The sequence below is a fragment of the Narcine bancroftii genome, chromosome 2 (genome assembly GCF_036971445.1).
Source record: "Narcine bancroftii isolate sNarBan1 chromosome 2, sNarBan1.hap1, whole genome shotgun sequence".
In the NCBI taxonomy this organism is placed as follows: Eukaryota; Metazoa; Chordata; class Chondrichthyes; order Torpediniformes; family Narcinidae; genus Narcine; species Narcine bancroftii.
Window position 1 is genome coordinate 99,696,978 of NC_091470.1, and position 21,663 is coordinate 99,718,640.

Sequence of the window (21,663 nt, forward strand, 5' to 3'; positions counted from 1 at the left end):
ATATTACTACAATCACAGAGCTAAAGTATGCACACTTACTTTGTTATTCAGCACCCTGAGTTCTGTAGGGTGGGCACGGCCATCTTGATTTCACTGAGGACCGGAGAACTCTGTTTTTTCGGGTTGTACTTGCACAATCAGATGACGATAGACTTGACTAGATGGTTTTATGCTCACTGGCTGAAAATGGTGGAGGCAGGGGCCCTCACACTCCTTGAGGAGCTGTGACCTGCAGGGCTATGGACTCGATGCTGGAAGGTGGGATTAGAATGGGGCACTTTTATTGTTGACCCAATCACAGTGGCTCAAATGACCTCTGTTCTACATGATCCCTGATCTTGGACAACCTAAGATCACTAAGACCAGCCATTTCGAAACATGTAAACAAGATCACACAAAATATAGGATCAAAGGTAGGCCAATCGGCCTCTCTGCCATTCTATCATGAGCTGAACCATCCTCCCTCTCAGCCCCTATCTCCCTTCCTTCTCCCCCTAACCCTTGATGCTCTGACTAATCAAATACCTGTCAATCTCTGCCTTAAATACACCCAATGACCTCACTTTCACAGCCACCTGTGGCAACAGGTTCCACCGACTCACCACCCTCTGCCTAAAGATGGTTTTCTGCATCTGTTTTAAACTGATGAGCTTTTACCCTGAAGTTGTGCCCTCATGTCCTGGACTCCCCGACCATAGGGAACATCCTTGCCACATCTACTCTGTCCAGGCCTTTCAGCATCCAAAATGTCTCTGAGCTGCTCCCTCATCCTTCTGTACTCCAACAAGACTAGGCTGCTTCCCTCTTGATGGTGGGTAGATCCTCAGCCAGGGAACCTGTTTCCCAGGTAGCACAAGCTTCAAATGCAAATATTGGGAAGGTGCATTTAGACTCTGAGTCTCGGAGTTTAAACCCATAGCTTGCCCAGACTAGATGGGCTGAAGAGCCTGTTTCTCTGCTATAGCGTTCCACAGACCCGGAGGTTCTCCTTGTGAAGCTTGCAGACAAAAGGTCAGTGTGAAAATTCCCTCCTAAACCAATTGGAGATTTGTGTTACTGTGTTTGCACTGCGCATTTTGACAGGACTACACATGAGGCTTTGAGTGGTTAGAGCCTTGTCAACCAGGCGTCGTGAGTTCCATTCTTCGCTGGGGCCTCATTTCCATGAGAGACGCTGGTCAAAGTGGTGACTCTCTGTCTTCATTATGGTAGACAAAGAGTTTCATGTATGTTACATTCTAAATGTAGTTATACATGACATAAGACGATTCTTGAAACTATCACCTTACAATTGGGTCGGCCTATATACCAGGTCTAAAATCCATACCTTGACAGTGAAGTTTCAGCACTGCTGCCATCTTCCCGACGCAATCTCACGCGTTATCTGAGAAGACTCCACGGGGTCCATCCGCCGCCAGCTCTGTACAGGCTTTAAAAAGCCTGGTACAGGGGCTGACAATGGGTTAATTTAAGATGTGAAAATAAAATTAAAACCTTTATCGTGACCATTTAAATGTGATTTGCTTTTAACTGCCCCACTGGCCGGATTTGGAGGGTCACCTTGTACAAAGGATATCGGTCGCTACCTGCTCTTTTGGCTGGAAATTCGGATCGTCTTGTACAAAGGTATATTTCTAATGCAGGCCACCCACTAGTAAGTACTTGAACAACAATAATTGGGTATTTAGGTAGCATTTTCGACCACCGTCCCAAAGTACAGTAGGTGTTATCAGCTGAAAATTGGCATATGGAGGGAGCCAGAGGAGAATGGAGAACCATGTAGCTTCAGAGAGCTCATTGGGCTCAGTGGTAGTGGCTTTTACTTCTCATTCCATTGCTTATTAATTTTCCTGCAGTCGTACATCAAAACACCATCTGGTGGTGTTTCATTCCGTACCTGTTGAATTTTTTTAAAAACCTTGCAAGTGTTTTTCACTGCTTTAGACACAGCAGTGGCCACAGACCATTGCTCAGCAGGGATTAGGCTGGTTTGTGAGCTGGGATTGATGCGAATTTCTCCAGAGGCGTGGTGGAAAGTGCGCCGACCGGCTGCATCATGGTCTGGCATGGGGCCACCAACACCCCTGAGTGGAAAAGCCCTGCAAAAGGCCGTGGGCACACAGGCAAAATCCTCCCCACCGTCGAGAACATCTATGGGGATCGCTGCCGTCGGGGAGCAGCAGGGACCCGCACCACCCAGCACCAGCTCTGTTCTTGGCTGCTGCCGTCAGGGAAGAGGTATTGGTGGCCACAAGACTCGCCCCACCAGGTTCAGGAACAGCTGCCACCTCTCCGCCACCAGACTCCTCGACCACAAACTCAATCAGGGACTCATTTAAGGACTTATGCACTTTATTGATTTTCTTTTGTTCTCTCTGTATTGCACAGTCTGTTTACATTTGTCATCCGTTTACAGTTCTTTTATTTGTTTGCCTGTTTTATGCTGTGTGCAGTTTATTTAGTGGTAATTCTGCTGCGCCCGCAGGTAAAAAAGGAATCTGAAGGTGGTATGTGATGTCTGACAATGCATCTAATCTGAAAGGATTGAAATCTGAGTTGAGACCTAGCTTTAATAGTTCAGAGCCAGTGTGTTCTGCTAAAGGTGAAAAGCAAAGGATTAGGGACAAGAGATGTCCAAAAGAAATCAAAGGAAACTTCGTGGGCAGCTGGGATCAAGGTTCAAGGTTATTTTATCATCCTGAAATAGAGCAGAAAATGTGATACTTCACAAAATTTCCTTTAGTCCACCGTAAAGGCAGACAAAGATTTGCCATCAGCAAAAATTGCCCTGCGCCCCTTACTGTCAGAGAAAATGAAGCAAAAGAGACCACCCCCCCTCCCCACCCCTTGTGGCCGCTGCTGAACACAGGAGCAACCATCTTGGGCCCAGACCCCACCCGGTCGCGGGATTTTGAAATAAATCTCCTTTAACAGGTTATTTAAAGCCTATGCAGAGATGATAGGAATCGGACTGGGCGGTTAGACCCCACAGACTCCACAGGAATACAAAGGTAAAAGAGAGAAGAGCAAAAAGGGCCCATTTAATATTCTTGTCAAGGAAGGTTGTGGAGAATCCCAAGGCATTGTGGAGACCATCGGGGGAGTCCTTAAATTAACATTTCTCTTGTGTTCACTGAGGTGATGATGAGGTAGATGGAATCCAGGGAGGGGTAGTCGGAAGGAGCAGGTGTTGGATCTCATGGGATTTATCAAACACGGGGATGAATGATCGCAGGTTGCTATGTTGTGAAGCAGGGGAGGGGATAGCTGGGGCCTGATGGAGTTTTTTTTGTGTGTGCGCCTTAGTTACTCGGGGGCGACATGACAGAAGACTGAAGGAGAGCTATTATTGTTCCTTAATTTAAGGAGAGCAGCAGGGATAGGGAGGGCTTTAGTTAAGGGAGAGATTGGAGGTCTGGAGGCTAATGGGTGACCTGATTGAATATATTATGAGGCATCGATAGGGTAGAGAGTTGGTGTCTTTTTCCATCAAAGAACATTTTTTTAAAAAACATGCGACATTTGTAGATTAATTGGGATATTAGCTTATGTTTTAAATGTGGACAGGTAACAGGCCCCTTCAGCCCAGAGCCCGTGACACCCAATGAACCCTGGAATGTTTTGAAGGGTGGGAGGAAACTGGAGCCCCTGAGGAAAACCCCCGCAGACACGGGGAGGATGTACAAACTCCCTGCAGACAATGCAGGACCGGAACCCTGGTCGCTGGTGCTGTAACAGCGTTGCGCTAACCAGGTCGCCCAGGCTGGCGGGCCGGGATGGCCCTCTACCGTGCTGTAACTTTTAAAAGAAACAGCCCAGAGGGCAGAGATTTAAGGTGAGAGGAAGGAGTTTTGAGGGGTGTTTGTTTGCACAGTGGTTGGTACCTGGGACTCGCTCCCAGAGGAGGTGTTGGACTCAGCAATGCCATCATGATATTTAATGTTGCCTCCTCGCAAACAAACAACAAAATTAAAAGCAGTTCAGCCTCTGCTTGGAGACGACTGGCCAGGGGATGGGAGTGGCGCTGTTTAAGAAACTTAATGAGGCAGAGTCGAGAAGATTGCAGACTTCATGGGGACAAATGGGGTTGGTGAACTTGATGTGGACGTAGTGGGCCAAACAACCCTGTTCTGTTCTGTGGCAGTGTAGCATGCGAGAGCTTTATTTTCCTCTCTTTAATAATGAACTTTGCAGGGGATGGTAATGTGCATGTGGCAACAATGCTCTGAATGGAACCAGGGAAGTGTAACAGTGCAAGTGGGTCTCCCACTCTCCCTTCCGCAGATGCTTGGCTAGCTCTCTTGTACACGACCATCGAGTCTGCCTCCACCATTACCATTGGCAGTTCCAGTCAAGTTTATTGTCGTCTGATTCCACAAACACAGTACATCTCTGATTCTCCAAAATTGTCGGGACCAGGCCTATTTCGGATAAATGATATTTTCGGATAACTGATCATTTTTAAAGAAAACAGCCCAGTAGCAACAGTAAATACTTGTAACCGTATTTAAACGACAAGGGGAGGTTTTTAAAGCATGAAATAATGTTTCATTCTCACCAATAAACAACCTGAACAAAATAAGGTAAATCCAACAACAGAAACTCAAAATTCTCCTCAGATTTTTTTTCCAAACTTCCAAAGTTTTTTCCAGTTCCGGAAAGAATTTTGGATAACTGAATTTCTGATTGCTTCAGATATCCTCATTTATCTGAATTTTTTCGGAGGCAAAATGACGTCATTTTGGCTTAGAGATTTTTCAGATAAACAAGGATTTCTGATTTTTTTTTTCCCCTGAAATCCTCAGTGATAATTAATATTTTTGGAGCTGAACAGACGTCACTTCCAGGTCCAAAAAAATTTCAAATAAAGGAGGATTTTGGACAATTGGAGTTGTACCGTACCGCCCGACGAAACAGTGTTCTCTGGTCCAGACACACAACAGGCATAACACATATACGGGCAAAAGTTACATATGCAGGACAAATATTCATCTATACAAATAAAAAAATAAATATTGTTTCATGACTATGAGAGTCTTGGACGGTGAGTGTGAGCAGTTCCTTTGGTCATTCAGTGTTCTCACTGTCTGTGGGAAGAAGCTGTTCCTTAGCCTGATGGTGCTGGTTCTGATCCTCCTGGATCTCTTCCCCGATGGGAGAGGCTGAAAGATGCTGTGTGCAGGGTCGAAGGGATTCTCAATGATTTTGTGCGGTCTCTTCAGACAACAATCCAACGTTTTGAGCCTTCATCAAGGTGTGGGGGAACATAATCATATCTCTCATAGCCCAAGCCTGAACGCTGGTGATATATCTTCACCTTTGCCACATAAAGGCACTGTTTGCTGCTAAGTTTCTCCAGCATTTGTGTGTTGTTTCAAGCAATGTAAAGCTAGTCAGTTATGGTTTTTAGACTGCAGCCATTTACCGGCACAATCGAGGAATTTTACCGCTACACAGGCTAGTCTAAAAAGGAATGTGCAGGAATTATGAGTCAATTCTTGCCCTACGATTTATCCGGCAGGACCCCTACAACTTTCTAGAGGAAGCCTGCAGTGTAAATCGTACTGGGATAAATTTGTTGATGGTCAACCACTCGACTGCATGTCCAAAGCCCCCCCCCCCCCCCCGCCGGGACTGTTGCACTCAGGGACGCAGTCTAAAAAGGCATCCATGGGAATGACCACACAGGCAGTAATTATGTTAAATTTTTTCTGTGATTTTTCCCAACATAATAGGGACAGTTGGGGAATCTGTTTAACTTGAGTCTCCAGAACAAGAGTCGCTCCAAGCCCCCATCCTTTGTAGAAACACCATGGTGATTTGTTTACCTTGGAGGTCACTTACCTATCATGGACACTCAACATCTCACTTGTCGGGGAAAACACAACAGTGACTGCACTTCCTGAGAAGACTGAACCGGGCAAGGCTACCAGCCACCATCACGTCAACTTTCTACAGGACTTCTATCGAGAGTGTCCCGGCCGGCTGCATCACCGTGTGGTACGGTTGCTGCAGAGAAATGGATTGGAGGTCAATCCACAGGACCATAGGAGTGGCAGAGAGGATCACTGGGGTCTCCCTCCCCCCATCAACGTGATCTACCAGGATCATTGTCTGAAAGAGGGTGCCTCAAATCAATGAGAACCCTTTCCACCCTGCACATAGCGTCTTTCAGCTACTCTCATCAGGAAAGAGATCCAGGAGTATCAGAGCTAGCACAACCAGGCTGAGGAACAGCTTCTTCCAATGGGCAGTGAGAATGCTGAACGACCAAAGGAATTTTACATGCTAACCATATTCTGAAACAATATTTACTTGACTATATGAATACTTGCCCTGCATGTGTATTGTCTGTCTGTCTGTCTGATTGTGTGTCTGTATGTTTTGCACTGAGGACCAGAGAACGGTGTTTTGTCGGATTGTACTTGTACAACCAGGCAACAATAATCTTGTACTGCAAGGATGGAGGTAGAGCTGACTGAGGCATTCAAGAGGCTGGACCTTGCACGAGCTCTTCCTGTGACAGAGCTGCAATAGAGAGGTGGGGGGTGGGGTGGGGGGGGGGGGGCAAAATAAGTGGCCAAGTTTCTTTGAAGGTGGGTGACATCCTTATCAACTCCTGAGAATCCCTGGTCCATGATGGAGAAGGATGGGTGGAAAAGTGAATCACTTGGGGCAGAATCACAGTGCAGCAGAAAGGGAGAACTTCCTCCCTTGTGAAACACGCCCCTCCCTGACCCCACCTAGGGGTCCACAGCACATTTAAAGTAAAAGCCTTGTTTTCACCTCATATAATATAAATAGTCAGATTGAGAGAAGTATGTAAGAAAGCAAAGCTTGAAGGGAAGAGGGTCCCATAAGCGTTGAGCAGAATCCTATGGGGGCTGGAGCCAGGAATGAGAGGGTCTGTTCTCGGTACACACTGGACTGCTCTCGGCCACCTTCGAAACTCGTGAACTGTAATGGAAGCGAGTCATCCTTGACTCCAGGAGAATTGAGGAAAATGAAATGCTGTGAGACGAATCGTGATCACACAGAACGCGAGTACAAAGGTCCTTTTCAGTTGAGAGTTAAACTTGGATGTATAGTGAGGGCATGGTTAAATATTTCATGCCTGACAAGTATTCGAATGCCTTTGAGAGGTTCAGGTGGCAGGTTTGATGCAGCACTTCCATTGAGGATTTGGAATGTTGTACTCGGGGAGAAATTATGCTGTGGAAGCTGTGGGTTGGATGTGTGTTTAGTTTACTAGAATCAATGTTTTCTTTTGAGACCACATGCAAATCCCATAGGGTGCCAAAGTAATTGGACTGTTTTGAGTGTGCATCTCATTGATGGAGTTGTTTCTCGTCGCGTCCCAGTGGATATCCGATGAAGGAGCCAGATTTCTTTGCTTGCTTTTTGGAAATGAGCCAAACAGAGCTATTATGTGTGTATTTTCAATGTATCCAACTTCCAATGTCCCCATCCGAAACCCGGCATTTGCAAGTGGAGAGGGATTTTTAAAAGTTGCGTGGGATGGGAATCCACATCGGAGGGACCAATTCGGGATGCGAACTCCCAACTCCACGCGACTAATTCTGTCTGTGACACCAGCTGTCCTCGAGTGACTGCCAAAGCTGCTCTTTGTGCAGTTGAATGCTTTGTCCTTCAAACATTTCCCTCGACTGTAACCTACCTTGAAGAAGGGCTCAGGCCTGAAGCGTCGGTTACACAGTAAAATCCGTGTTATTGAGCAAGTTCAAGCAACTGGCAAAAATCCATGGAAAAAATATGGAAGTTTAAAATTGGCGTGCCTCACCGATAGTTCTCCATTCACGCAACATGTAGTCTCAAGCAACTGGAAAATTCACCCATGTACCAATCCCCGTAGGTGCCAGATACCCGGGGGGTGGGGTTTGCTGTATATCTTCCTAAGGGCACCGCAAGGCCTGCTCAGTTCCGCCAAGCGCCTCTCTGCATTTTTACTGAAGTCACAGCATCCACAGACTTCCACACCTCACCTGGTTCATTGTGCAGTCTCCATTGTCTGAAGTCTGGGAGATGCTCTACATATGGAAGTACTGGGAGGGGATTTTGTGGCTTTTAATCTGGGTTTAATTGATAAGGGGGGGGAGGGCACATCAGCATGTGGGGTGGGGGGGGGAATGGCTTTGTGAATGGAGAGGGAAGGGGGTGGAGAGCTGGAGGAAAGAAGGCAGAGGGATGGGGGAGGGAGGGAGAATGGGGAGTGAGCCAGCAGAAACTGGAGAAACCAATGTTTATGCCATCCGGTCGGAGAGGGCCCAGACAGAAAATTGGTTGTTGCTCCTCCAATTTGCGGGTGGTCTGGGTTTTGACGGGCTGTGAGTCCACGGACAGGCATGTCAGTGCGGGAGCGGGGACACAGAATTGAAATGGTCAACCGCTGGAGATCCCTATCCACTGATGCAGACCGAGCGAAGGCGCTCAGCGAAGCGATCTCCCAGTTCCCTCCAATGTAGACAAGGCCACAAAGGGAGCAGTGGATGTAGTCCATGGTTACTAAACTCATTTAGTTATTTTGGATCAACTGCATTGCAGAAAATGCAGGTCAACTCCTGTATGGTCACCTTACACCAAACTCGTAATTAAACCCTGGAGCTCAATTGCTCATTCATTGACAGGCGTTAACTGAAACACTCCACTCTGGTGTTAACAGTTTGGTGTCCTTGCTGGGCTGTGAGCCGTAGGCTCTACTTGACTGGATATTGAAGTGAATAGCGATTATTTTTAAAAAAATTTCTTTCGCCCCCCCCCCCCCCATTCAGTGAAATCCCAGTACAACACTGTTGTGAGTTTCACAGCTAATTAGTTTGCAGTAAAACACATGAGAAGATTGGTTAATGAAATGCATCGGCAGGGTTGAAACCATTCACAGAATCATAGCACATCCATCAGAGAAACAAAACCTTGCTGAAGAACTCAAGCCTGAAACAATAGTTGCTGTACGTATCTCTACCGTTGCTCTATATGACCTGCATAGTTTCTCCAGCATTGCGTTTCTACCTCGACCACGGTGTCTGCAGACTTTTTTTCATGCTTTCCTTAAACCCATCACTGAATTTCTTTAACGTTTGCTAATTCCTTGAATAAGGGCTTGGGTCCGAAATGTCGGCGATCAATCTTTGTCTCCTATGGACGCTGAAAAGACCAGCTGAGTTCCTCCACCGTTTTTTTTCCCTCCTGTCTTTTGTGCTTCTCGCAGTTTAACATTTTGAAGGGTCTTTTGCACTTAATCTGAGTTTGTTTAATGTGATGCTTTGTTTATTATTTAAAGAATTATTGATTAAATTATGACCATTTTTCTGCATCTGGCCAATGATTATATATTTTAAGCTGCAATTAATTCTAGTCTTGCCAGCAGAGCACAAAACAAAAAAAAAAGAATAAATGCCAAAAGGTTTTGATTTTTAAAAGATTGGAAGTCTGGAGGAAGTAAATCACAAAAATCTGTAAATATAGTGGTTGAAGTAAAAACACCAAATGCTGGAGAAACTTAGCCGGTCAAACAGTGGCCTTTATGTAGCAAAGGTAAAGATACAGAACCGACATTTCGGGCTTGAGCCCTTCATCAAAGTATGAGAAAATGCTGGCAGGCATCTGAACAAAAGAGGTGGGGGGGAGGAGGGCAGTGGCAAAGGTGGGAGATGGTAGGTGGAGAAAGGAGGGAGGGGTTAATGGCTGGGTGGGTGGTTAAACTGGAAGGACAGGAAAAGGGAAGAGGAAAGAAAAGGGGGAGGTTTAAATAGAAAGCACTAAATGTTCATGTTATCTGGCTGGAGGGGGCCCAGACGGAAAATAAGGTTCTGTAACTCCAATCTGCGGGTGGTCAGGCTGGAATTACACAAGGCCGTGGACAGACAAGTGAACGTGGGAGTGTGACTCGGAATTGAAACGGTTGGCCACTGGGTGGTCGCTGTGGTTGTGAACAGAAAGGAGGTGCCGAGCGAAGCAATCTCCCAGCCTGCGACTGGTCTCTCTGATGCAGAGAACACCACAAAGGGAGCACCAGATGAGTCCTCTGGATGTACAGGTGACGTGAAAGACCTGTTTGGGACTCCGGCCCATAGTGAGGGAGGAGGTGTGGGCGCAAGTGTTGCACCTCCTGCAGGCACAGGGAAAGGTGCCGGGGGGAGTGGTGGGATGGGTGCCAGAGGGAACAGTCCCTGCGGAAGGCCGAGAGGGGAGGCAAGAGAAAAGCGTGCCAGGTGGTGGGACCCTGCAGTAAGTGCCGGAAATTCCGGTGGATAAGTCTGGAGGAAGTGGTTGAGAATAGCATAGCAGGTGTAGCTGCCTTCCCAGACTGCTCCGGGGCACCAGGCTCGGACGTAGCCTCTGCTAAGACGCTGGCTCCGTGACTGGGAACCACCTTGGAAGCTCGCTGGCGTGGCTGCCATCGAGCAGGTGGGCTTTCTGAGCAGGAACAGTAGGCTTGAAGTTGAGTGCTTCCCTGAAGGCTGAGGAAAAATTTTGAAAGCATGTCTTCGGGGGTCCTTAGTGGATCACCTTGACTGATTTTTGGGGTTGACTTGCCTTTAGCCTGTTGACTAGCGATTTGAGTGGAGCTGAGGCTCCTCAGCATACTCTGAACTCTTATCTCTCCAGTGTTGGCCTCCCAGCAATCTGTTACTGATTTACCCGTACTTGCAATCCCTTGTGGTTCCCCCGACAACTATAAAAACATGCTGGAGGCAAAGGAATGGGGGTTGGAAGTAAGTGTTGTGCGCAGTGATATTTGATGCAGGGGAGGAGACATCAGAATGGCTCGGTCTTCACAGGAGCCTGTGAGCTGGAGAGTTACATCGGCTAATAGATAAATGTGGCTCTGGTCCCACTGCGTCTGGGCAGCGGAAAGCTGTCAGTGTTTCTGCTGCAGTGCTTTTTGATGGGGGTGGGGGTGGGGGTGGTGGGCGCCACATTGGTACGTTTTAGATTTAGCACTCCAGACAGCGAGGCTGACCCATTTATAGTTGGTCTGGCTCCAGAGCAACCTGCTTTCATTTAATTTCTAAATCCGAGTGTATTAAAACTAAAAAAACACACCATTGTGTTGTTGAACCATTCAGGGTTTTTTCCCGGCAGGCAAGGAAAAGAAGTGGTTAGCAGACCATCTGGATGGTTTAATGGATTCCGACGAGCTTTTAACCATCAGCAGGGATCCCAATCCCCTCCTGTTTTTGATCGACGTGCGGTGACGTTGGGTTCCACATGAGTTCTGCGACCCTTCGGAAACCTTGGCCAACTTCTACAGGTGCGCAGTGGCAAGGGCACTGACCGGCAGCTTGGGCGGAGGGCCCTGCAAACGTTAGTGGGCACAGCCTGGGCCATCACAGGCAAAACTCTTCCCACCAGCGAGGACATCTGCAGGGCATGCTGCCGTCAGAGAGCAGCAGCGAGCACCGCCCAGGACATGCTCTGTTGCCATCAGGAGAGGTGCCACAGGACTTGTACCACCAGTTTTAGGAACAGCTGCTGCCCCTCAACTTTCAGACTCATTCAGAGACCCATTTAAGGACTCTAGTGGTTTATTACTGAATATTTATACCTAAATAATTGGCGCAATCAGTTTGTTTACAGTTCTGGGTGAGTACAGTTTACAGTTACCAGTATAGACATTACAGAAGGACCCCTTGAATCCTAGGATTGGTGGATGCTGAATAAGTGAATTTTCCAGTTGCTAACTAACAGCAAGGTACACCAATTTTAAACTTCCATATTTCTTAGCTATTTATTTTCCACAATTTTATTTTGTCATTTGCTGGTTACTTGAATTCCAGGTAGCGGGTTTTAATGTACTAAAGCCTGGCAGAAAAAGGATCTCGAGGTTGTATGTGATGTAATGTGTGTACTCTTGACAATAAATGTTAACTTTGAGCCCTGTTCTAAATTTATTTACGGCTATTTTTAAATTTAGATATACAACATGGTAACAGGTCCTGCTGGCCCATGAACCCGTGATGCCCAAATACCCAAATTAAGCAACAACCCCCGTACATTTTGAAGGGTGGGAGTAAACCCACGCAGACATGGGGAGAACGTACAAGCTCCTTACAGATAGCACCGGATTTGAACCCGGGTCACTGGCGCTGTATTAGCGTTGCGCTAACCGTGCCAACCTGTTATGCTGATCTGCCTTACAGCCACTTCCTTCAACCACTGTCTCTCGCATATCAGACTGCTTTGCCTGATGATTGGGTTTTGGGAAGATCACAGCCACCATCTTGCCCCTGTCTGAGACCGAACCTCATTGTTGTACGAGCTTGCTTGGGTTTCAGCCTAAAGTGGGTTTAAGACCAGTTGACAGCTCCCAGGACCTTCTATCCCCATAACACTGTCCAAATGCATCTCAGCCACTGTAGCTCTCATCCACGTGTTGACCGTTGCTTGATCCCCTGATACGCTTAAATGAAAACGTTTCTGCAATATGTCAACAGCAGAAACATTTGAGACTCTTTGATTGGCCTCCAAGAAATTAATAAATGAATCATTGCTATATTAGGCTGCATTTCCATCGGCAGTGCCAGCCAGCAAGGGGCTACTTTCTGTTTGCTGTGTCACCCCTGTTGTTACTCCCTGTGCCTAGTGGATCCTGCCTGCATTCTACCAAGTGTTCTGATCCATCTGTCCAGAGCCTGAGCCGCCATTTTACCTGTTGCTCTGTTTAGAATCAAGATTTTTCTTTGGGATCAGACTCACTTTGCTTCTGTTCCCACGAGGGTCCCAACTCGCTCAGCCTAGCTGCCTGTCATCGATTCTCGGCACCAATGTAATGTCCACAGTCAGTGAAAGAGGAGTGTAATGTATTCTAGGATTTTGTGCTCAGCGTGATGCTGTTTTAACCAAGGGCCATTCCAGACTCATCCTGTTCAACCTTGTGAAGTCCATGACTTGATACTATTCTTAACTGTTGCTTTCAGGCAGTGAACGTGTTATCTCTTCCAAAGCCAATACAGTAAAACCACTGGTATCTATGGGGATTGGTAGATGCTGGTTAAGTTTGTTTTCCGGTTGTTTGAGACTTACTCTTACAATGGCTAACTAATTCAGTTGCATTGAATAAACAGTTTTAAATAAAAAAATACTGTACTGTACTTAAACTGAACAAACTTCACTTGCATGAATATATAAACCTTAAAGCATTTACTTTACTTTCAGTCATATTCTCTGAAAACATGTAACTGTTGCTGAATCTGCAGGTTCCTCCCCCTCCACGGAGCTGCCCAGAAGAAGAACCATATCATATATAATTAACTCTTCCACCCCCCCCCCCCCCCCCCGAAAAAGCCTCTGACAAGGGCGACTCTAAATAAGCAGGGATAAGGAGACACTTTAAGAGAGTCACCCCAACCGGCAACCACCAGCTCTTCATCCTGGGCAACGCCATTGCTGTTTCACACAACTTTATTCAAACAGCTGCTACGAGCAAAGCCCGTCCAAGGCCCTCCCTCCGCTGGCTGAATATTTACTCCCAACTTCACCAAATGTTTGTGCTATTTCAGAGAACATTTACAATTTTAAACTTGCATATTTTACCTATTATTTTCTTATTTATTTTAATTTTTGAAATTTAGTTTTTTTTTCTGTTTGCTTGAGGCTGCTGGTTGCTTGAATTCCAGATACCAGGGGCTTTACTGTATCTTTCCAAACTCTGGACACGTGCCCTGACTTGCTCCACAGGCCACCTTCCCATTACACTGTTGATGACTGACTTGCCTTGGCTCCCAGTTAAGTAACCTGCTCATCTACCACTTCAAATCCTTCCCTGGTGTTGCCTTTCCCTGTCTCTGAGGCTTCCCAGCCCATGATGGGTCTGCAGTTCACAAATTCCGGTTACTCAATCATTCCCCAATTTAATTGCTCCTCCAATGGGGCCATTTAGTCTGCTCGAAATGTCAGAGGTTCAATGTTTCCTCTCTGAATCTTTTGACTAATCTTTTGGCCATCTGTGTTGGTTGCTGTTGGATGTCTCCCCTGTGAAGCACACTGCTATGTTCAACGCCTGACATCACATTATTTATCCACTGTTCCGATATGAAATTTGATTGATTTATTGTCATGTGGAAAAAACTTTGTGCCTGCTATCCAGTCAAGTCACCTTTATTTGCTGCTCATGCATTACATGGCAAAGACAAGATAGCATTTTTCCAGGACCACAGAGCAGATTTATATGAATATAAGTTAAAATATTAAGACTTATTCAGTAAAAGTACACTATCCATAAGTGTTCTGGGAATTCAAGAGCCTGATGGCTTGGGGGGGAAGAAAAACTGTTGGCCAATCTAGATGTAACGACCTGAGTGCTATGATACCTCCTACTAGGTTTACACAAGGGGCATGTGGAGTCCTTCATAATGTTTATTGCTTTCCGCGTGCATCAAGCATTGCAGACGTCATTTATGGTAGGAAGAGAACACCCAATGATCTTTTCCGCTGACTTCACTACCATCTGCAGGGTCTTGCAGTCTGAGGAGATGCAGCTTCCAAACCAGGCGGCGATGCAGTTGCTCATAATTCTCTCAATATGTCCTCAGTAGTGAGGATGGAGGGCGGGTGGGAGATGGACTTCCCTCAGCCTTCGTAGGAAGTAGAGGTGCTGCTGAGCTCTCTTGGCTATGGAGCAGGGACCAGATGAGATTCTCCGCCAAGTGCATGCCAAGAACTCGATGCATTTGATGAAATGATGGTAGAAATGTCGACAGTCAGTGGAGAGGGGTCTGTCCACCGGGGTCCTCCTGAAGTCGACAACCTTCTCTTTTGTTTTTTTTAAATGTTCAGATACAGGCTATTGGTTCTGCACCAGTCCATTAGCAGCTGTCACTTGTGCAGGGCAGCAAGACTGGAAACAGTATTACATGAAACAGAAGTGCAGGTGTTGTGTAAAAGTACCGTTTGACTGTGCAACGCATCACCTTTACAGGTCAAGAGGAATGTGGGTGGTCAAGAGTGGAAGTTGAGTGCCATTAGTAGTTCTGATTGGAGAGCAGAATGGTTATAAAGTCAATGCAAACCATATTCTTGGTTGAGGCCTTTTTTTCGAGACCATGGATGTTGTCTGGATGGTGGAGTCCCTCCAACCTCTCATTGTTTGTTCAAAGTTCTAGCAGTGTGTTTAGTTTCTCAGGAGTTTGCAAAGATTTGGTATGACATTGGAATTTCATCCCGGCAAATTTCTACAGAGGCGTGGTGGAAAATGTGCTAACCAGTTATGTCATGGTCTGATGCGGGGACACCAATACCCTGAGCGTAAAGCCCTGCAAGAGGCAGTGGACACAGCCTATGTCATCACAGGCAAAACCCTCCCCACCGTCGAGAACAACTACAGGGAATGCTGCCGTCGGAGAGCAGCAGAGGTCATCAAGGATCCACACCACCCAGCACACGCTCTGTTCTCGCTGCTGCCATCAGGAAAGAGGTGTCGGTGCCACAAGACTTGCACCACTAGGTTCAGGGCCAGCTGCTCCCCCTCCACCATCAGACTCATCAACCACAAACTCAATCAAGGACTCATTTAAGGCCTCGTACTTTTGTATTATTGTTTTCTTTCCTCGCTGAACTGCAGTCAGTTTGTTTACATTTATTTATTCATTTACATGTGTACATCGTGAACAGTTTATTTTTTGTACTGCCAATAAGTGGTAATTCTGCCTGCCCCACAAGAAAAAGAACCTCAGAGTTGTATGTGTTGTCTGACAATAAATCTGAAATCTGCAGTTCTTTCTAATGAAGGCGGACTCTAATGCTGGGCATGAATACAGTGGGCCGAAGGGCCTCTTCTTTGCTGTACGACTCCGACCTGAAGTTTGGCAGGTGAATGTGGATGCTGTAAGTTGCTGTGGCGTAGGTGAGCAGTAGAAAATTGAATGGCCACGTGCAGGAGATTGTTGGGGAGCGTTATCCATCACCAGTGACCTGGGTTTGAATCTGACGGTGACTAAGGAGTTTGTGCGTTCACCCTGGTCTGTGTGGGTTGACCCTAGTGCTCTGGCTTCCTCCCACCCTACAGTTAATTTGAGTGCAATTGGATGGCAACAGTTAAATGGCTTCTGCCGTGCTGTAAGTTTTAAAAAAAATTGAACACAGTCGATAGACTCCCTAATATGGTCTTGGGAAATGATAATTCAGTGTGGCCTTTGTGGTTCTGGGTTGCTATGTACCCGGAGTGGGGCAGAGAAGAAAATCTACAAGCAATTGTACCTTGTTGGGGGGGGGGGGTGGGGGGGAGGGGATGGTGGAAGGTGGTCTACGTTGGGGAAGTTGAACCAACATTAACAGATAGGTGAGCCCCACACCACACTGAACCCAGACACAATGTTGGGCAGGTGATTCAGGGGTGGGTTTCACATGAGAGAAACCGGGGGTTGGGTGTAGGTAGGGGGGAAGGATGAACCATTGTGGAGCCAGGGGGAGGAGAGATGCAGGGCACATTGGAAATCAGCCGATGGGTAAAGATAGATAACTGATGTTTCAGACCTAAGTCTTTCTTCAAGGTGTGAGTGAAGAGCAGGCAGGCACCTGAATTAACAGAAAGGGCAGGGAGGAAAGAGTACAGACCAACAGGCAAAAGGTGTTAATTGGATATGGAGAGGAAGTCAGGAGAATTGATGGGGGGGAGGGGGTTTTGCCTGTCAATGTAGAGTCAAAGGGAAGAGAACTATAGGAAAGGAGACATAGGGAGAGATGGTTTTGGGGGGGTGGGGCTCCTAGCAAAACTGGAGAAGTTGATATAAATGCCATTGGATTGGAGGGTTTTCAGTCAGAAAATAAGGTGGTGTTGGTGATGTTCCACCAATTTGCAGGTGGTCTTAGTCAGGCAGTGCATGAGACCATGGACAGACTCGTCATCAAGTCAAGTCATTTTTATCTGATTGCGCAACATTCTCTGGTCCTCGATGCAAAAACACGCAGACATGCAACCAGACATAACACACATTCAGACAGAGTGTAATGCGGTTATTCATATATACAAATAAAATAAATATTGTTTCATATATACAAGAGTCTCGGATGGTTAGTGTGAGCAGTTCCTTCTCACTGCCCGTGGGAAGAAGCTGTTCCTTAGCCTGGTGGTGCTGGCTCTGATACTCCTGGACCTCTTCCCCGATAGGAGCAGCTAAAAGATGCTGTTTGCAGGGTGGAAGGGGTCCTCATTGATTTTGAGCAGCCCTCTTCAGACAACGATTCTGGTCGATCACGTTGGTGGGGGGAGGGGGAGTGGAGACTCCATTGATCCTCTCTCCCACTCTTATGGTCTTGTGGATTGATGTCCAATCCAAACCAAACCGCTCTGTGATGCAGCCAGCCAGGACGCTCTCAATAGAGCTCCTGTAGAATGGTTGATGTAGCAATGCCCGGTAACCTTGCCTGCTTCAGTCTTCTCAGGAGGTGCAGTCGCTGTGGCGCCATCCTAACGAGTGAGGAGATTTTGCGTGCCCACGATAGGTCACTAGTTAAGTCCGGGGAATTGAAATGGGTGGCCCCTGGGAGATCTCCAGCAGCTAGAGGCAAGGTGCTCCACGAAGTGATCTCCCAGACTGCGCCCAGTCTCTCTCTGCTGTGGAGCACTGAAGATTTCGGTCTTGAAAACGTTGGCGGGGTGGGGAGGCCTTTCTCATTTTGCAGCTCTCTTTGGAAAGTGATCCCTCCTGAATGGTCTCTCGTATCATTTTAAGGCTTGTGTCCCGTGGCTGTGAATTTTTATGCATTAACAATTACTTAACTCGTCCAACAGCAGTTGCCATCACAAAGAACGCATGTAGGAAAATTCAGCAAGTAATTGGTTTAACTCAACTTCACTCAGGAATGCCTGGAGTTAGAATTTGCTATGGCTATGATTTATGATCCATGTGATGTTTGGAGAGTGCCTGTCTGATGGTTGTAATCCAAGGCACCAAAAAGATTAGTCTATTGATCTGTGTGGTTTTCTGTCGGATTCGAGTGTGGCACAGTTGAGTAATGTTGCATTGATGAGCTGCCGATACCTCCTGGAAGCATTTCATTTTATAGAAATAATTAGGATTTATTTTGGGGAGGGGGGTGGTGGCGGGGTTAGTTCCCTGACATTCCCTTTGGGCTCTTTTGGAAATGGGATTAAAGCACCCACAGGAACTGGAACACAAGCAACCTGAGGGCAGGTGAAAGGTCAGCTGGTGGTGTTGCCCAGGAGCCGTATTTGGTCAACTGTCCACTAGGAGAGGTTGCAGACCTCCAACGACTTCAGGAGTGGGGGACCTAATTCTAGGAATGTCCTTAGAACAGAGAAGGTGAAGGGGAGACTCGATAGAGGTGAAGGGAACTATTGGGTGCACACGTGGTGATGTATTACAGTGAAAGTAGAGTCAGAGATACTCCCAACTTATCAGGGAGATTACCAATGCCCCGCTTTACGAATTACAAAAATTTGCTTTTACAAAGTAAGTCGTGTTCGCTTTTACGAAAGGATTTGATTTGGTTTTTGCTTTTATGAAAATAGCCTCTGATAGAAGTGAATAGTCCTTGACCTCACGCCATTTTGGCTTTCGAAAGGTTTCATAGGAACGCTCTAGTTTTGTAAAGCGGTGTATACCTGTACTATGAAAGCAACCAGAACTGGCAGCGTTGTGAACAAGGATTGGAGAAATTTTAGGTGGTCGATTAATTCTCAGGCTCGCATTAACCAACAGGGTTATGCACCACATTCATGTTGTCCTCATCTTTTGAAGTTGTCAAACTGTAGAATGTTTTATGTATGGCTGTTCCTGTACATGTCTGTTTAGCTCGTGGACTGTATGGTACAGATTTAATGGAGTAAATTGATTTGAGAGGGAGGTTCGAAGATGCTAGAAGAATATTTTTATTGTTCTTTCATAAAACAGAGAATGAAATGTTACTCAAAATTTCTTTTAGTCTACCGTAAGGAAGGCAGACATTTGCTACCAGCAGAAATTGCCCGGCAACCCTTACAGTCAGAGAAAGAGAAGCAAAAGGGTGTCGTTTCTCTCCCCCCCCCCCCCCCCCCCGCCCACACCGGAGTCACTGAGTGACCTTGGTTTTGCATCCAGCGCTCCCACTGTTTCCGCAGCCCACACAGACTACAGGGGGGGACTCGAACCCCGGTCCCCATCGCTGGCGCTGTAAAGATTGAATCTGCCATCGTTAGCAACCTGAGCACCAGATGCACACCTCCGACACAATCACTCGCACCTTGGCTGGTACCCCTTCAGCCAGTCTCCAGCGGTCCCCACCCTGGAGTGAGTCCCTTGGCTGCTGTCGCCAATGGGTTCCTCACCTTGAGTCACCACCAGTCCGTTGCCTATCAGTTGCAGAGCCCCTCGATGGTGCGCCGCCGTGGTCACCATCCCATAGGGTCATTTCATCTGCTTCTCTTTCTCAAATGTGGGGGAGGTGGTCTCCCCATTTTCTGGTGCCCTGCACTAGTCCTCCAGTTCCTCGAAGTCTGCAGCCCCTCATGTCTGCTGCCGATCATAGGTGCCGACATCTTGGACTCTGACCCCGCTGTTGCAGGATTTTAAAGTAAACCCCCCCCATTGGCCGTTTAAAGTACATACAGAGTTGACGACGATTGGACCCCGTGCCAGCGGCAACACTGCCATTTTGTTTTTCTGAAGAAATTGCAGACGTTGAAGACGTGGCCAGACCATGAATAACTGAAGGTTCACACCAGGTCTGGCAGCATCCAAGGAGAGTCGATGTTTCAGGTCCTGATCCTCTATCAAAGGGGAGCAAGCATGAAGGCGGAGGGGGTTGGCTTAGGACAAGGGTCTCCAAAGTAGTCAGTATTGACCCCGGGGGTGGGGGGGGGGGGGTCGATGGGACTATACAGGAAGTTAATAAATGCTGGGGTCTCGAAAGGGGGTCGATAACTTCTGGGGTGGGGTCGATTGAACATTTGTGGTGCAAAGCAGGGGCGTAACAACGGAAAATAGCACCTGCGACAGGTGTGGTCAACCTCTCACGAGTGCGGGCCCTGGTGGCCACCATCTTGTATTTGGCTTCGGCCTTTGAATGAGTTGAGAGCGAACGGGAGGACGGGCTGAGCATTAAATAAAGATGTGTGTGTTCTTTGTACCTTTTGGTAGTCACCATCTCCCCCCGCCCCCCCCAAGTCCAGCATTGGTGGTCAATGGGGGATCAAGTATTCCATGGAGGGGTTGAAGGTGTAAAGGTTTTTGGGACGCCCCGGCTTAGGAGCAGGTTGGGCAGAGCTACTGGGTTCAGCCAGGGGCTGGCAGACAGAATCGGGCAGTTAGCGCATTGTGCATCTAGTGGCCATGGATCTGTGTCAACAGTACATGTCAACTGCATCGTTAGCCATAAAGCTCAGCGATCAGCTGAGATGATACCCTAGTCCAGGTCTGCCTGTTGGTGTTGACCACTGTTTGTGGGAACAAGTCCTGCTCCAGAGATTTGAGTGTAAAAGACAGGCTGGTGTTATAGTGCCGTGCAGAGGGAGTGAAGCTTGGTTGGGAGTACCAGAGTTACTAAAACCAGGGGACCACTCTTGCCAAGACTGTGATCAGTGGCAATTGTGCTGGATTCCTGATCCACTGTGGGATCCAAGGTGAACTGGTTGGTTGGATGCAATCACGGCAGATGGATGCGTTTCTGACTAAATCCGTGACCAAAAGGGTGGGAGGAAACTCATGCAGACAAACTCCAGATAGCGTAGGATTGGAACCCAGGTCCAGTCCTGATTGTTGGCGCAAAGGCGTTGCACCAACTGATGTCAACCGTGCTGCCCCCGGCTAAGGGTTGTTGCGATTGGGGAGGGGGGGGGAATCAAATTGTAGAAGACGTAAATTGGTAGATTAACAGAATCTCTTCCAACGGTAGGGGGTATGAAAAATAAGAGGTTTCAGGGGGTATGCAGGGAAAGTGAGTGACCTCTCAAACTCTTACTGCGACATTTAATGAAGGAGGATGGGTTATAAGGTTAGCCAACAGTCCCGTTTCTGTGCTGCACAACTCTTGTGACTGTCCAGGTTGGGATTGTTTTCTGGGGCAGTTGAGGGGAGACTTAATTGAGGTGTAATAATGTTATGAGAGGCCTACATGGGTTGAACAGGAAACATCTATTTCTCTTGGAAAAGAGCTTGATCACTGGGGGGAAAAGTAAATTGGTGGAAGGTTGCTCAGGGAATTGAGGAATTCTTTCCTAAATGAAAGGGGGGGAGGGGGGTATTGGAACTCACTGCTTCATAATGTACTGGTCAGAAACCCTTACCACATTTTAAAAAGTCCCTGGATGAGAACTTTGAGTGGTGATCTATAAAACTACGGAATCTCAATAGTTGCTTTTATAAACAGTCACATAATGGGCTGAATTGTCTGTTTTTAAATGAACAATACAATCACTATTCCACTTAGGTTGGTACAGTGAGTTAAGGAAGGTTTTGCTTTGAATCTCCCCTACCCTTCTACCTGATCTCGGGGTCAGGTCAATGTCTTTAACCTTGCTGAGATGAAAATTTTCTTCCAATAAAACACAGCAGTGCCCCGCCCCACCTTCAAGGAAGGCTTCTTTAGGAGATTATTATGCCGAAATTAGGTCAGATGAAGTCTTTCTCATGTATTGACAGACAATTGTTTGCTTGATCTGTTCCTTACATTTTTCCCATTCGGCCCTTCTAATCTGTGCAGAGCTTT

The 21,663-nt window shown here is 47.0% G+C and overlaps 1 protein-coding gene across 5 annotated transcripts in view; it reads left to right on the forward strand.

The window, feature by feature from the left end:
* Positions 1–21,663, forward strand: part of LOC138753986 (zinc finger MIZ domain-containing protein 1-like) — a 196,940-nt gene that overhangs the window by 85,226 nt on the left and 90,051 nt on the right. The window lies entirely within an intron of this gene.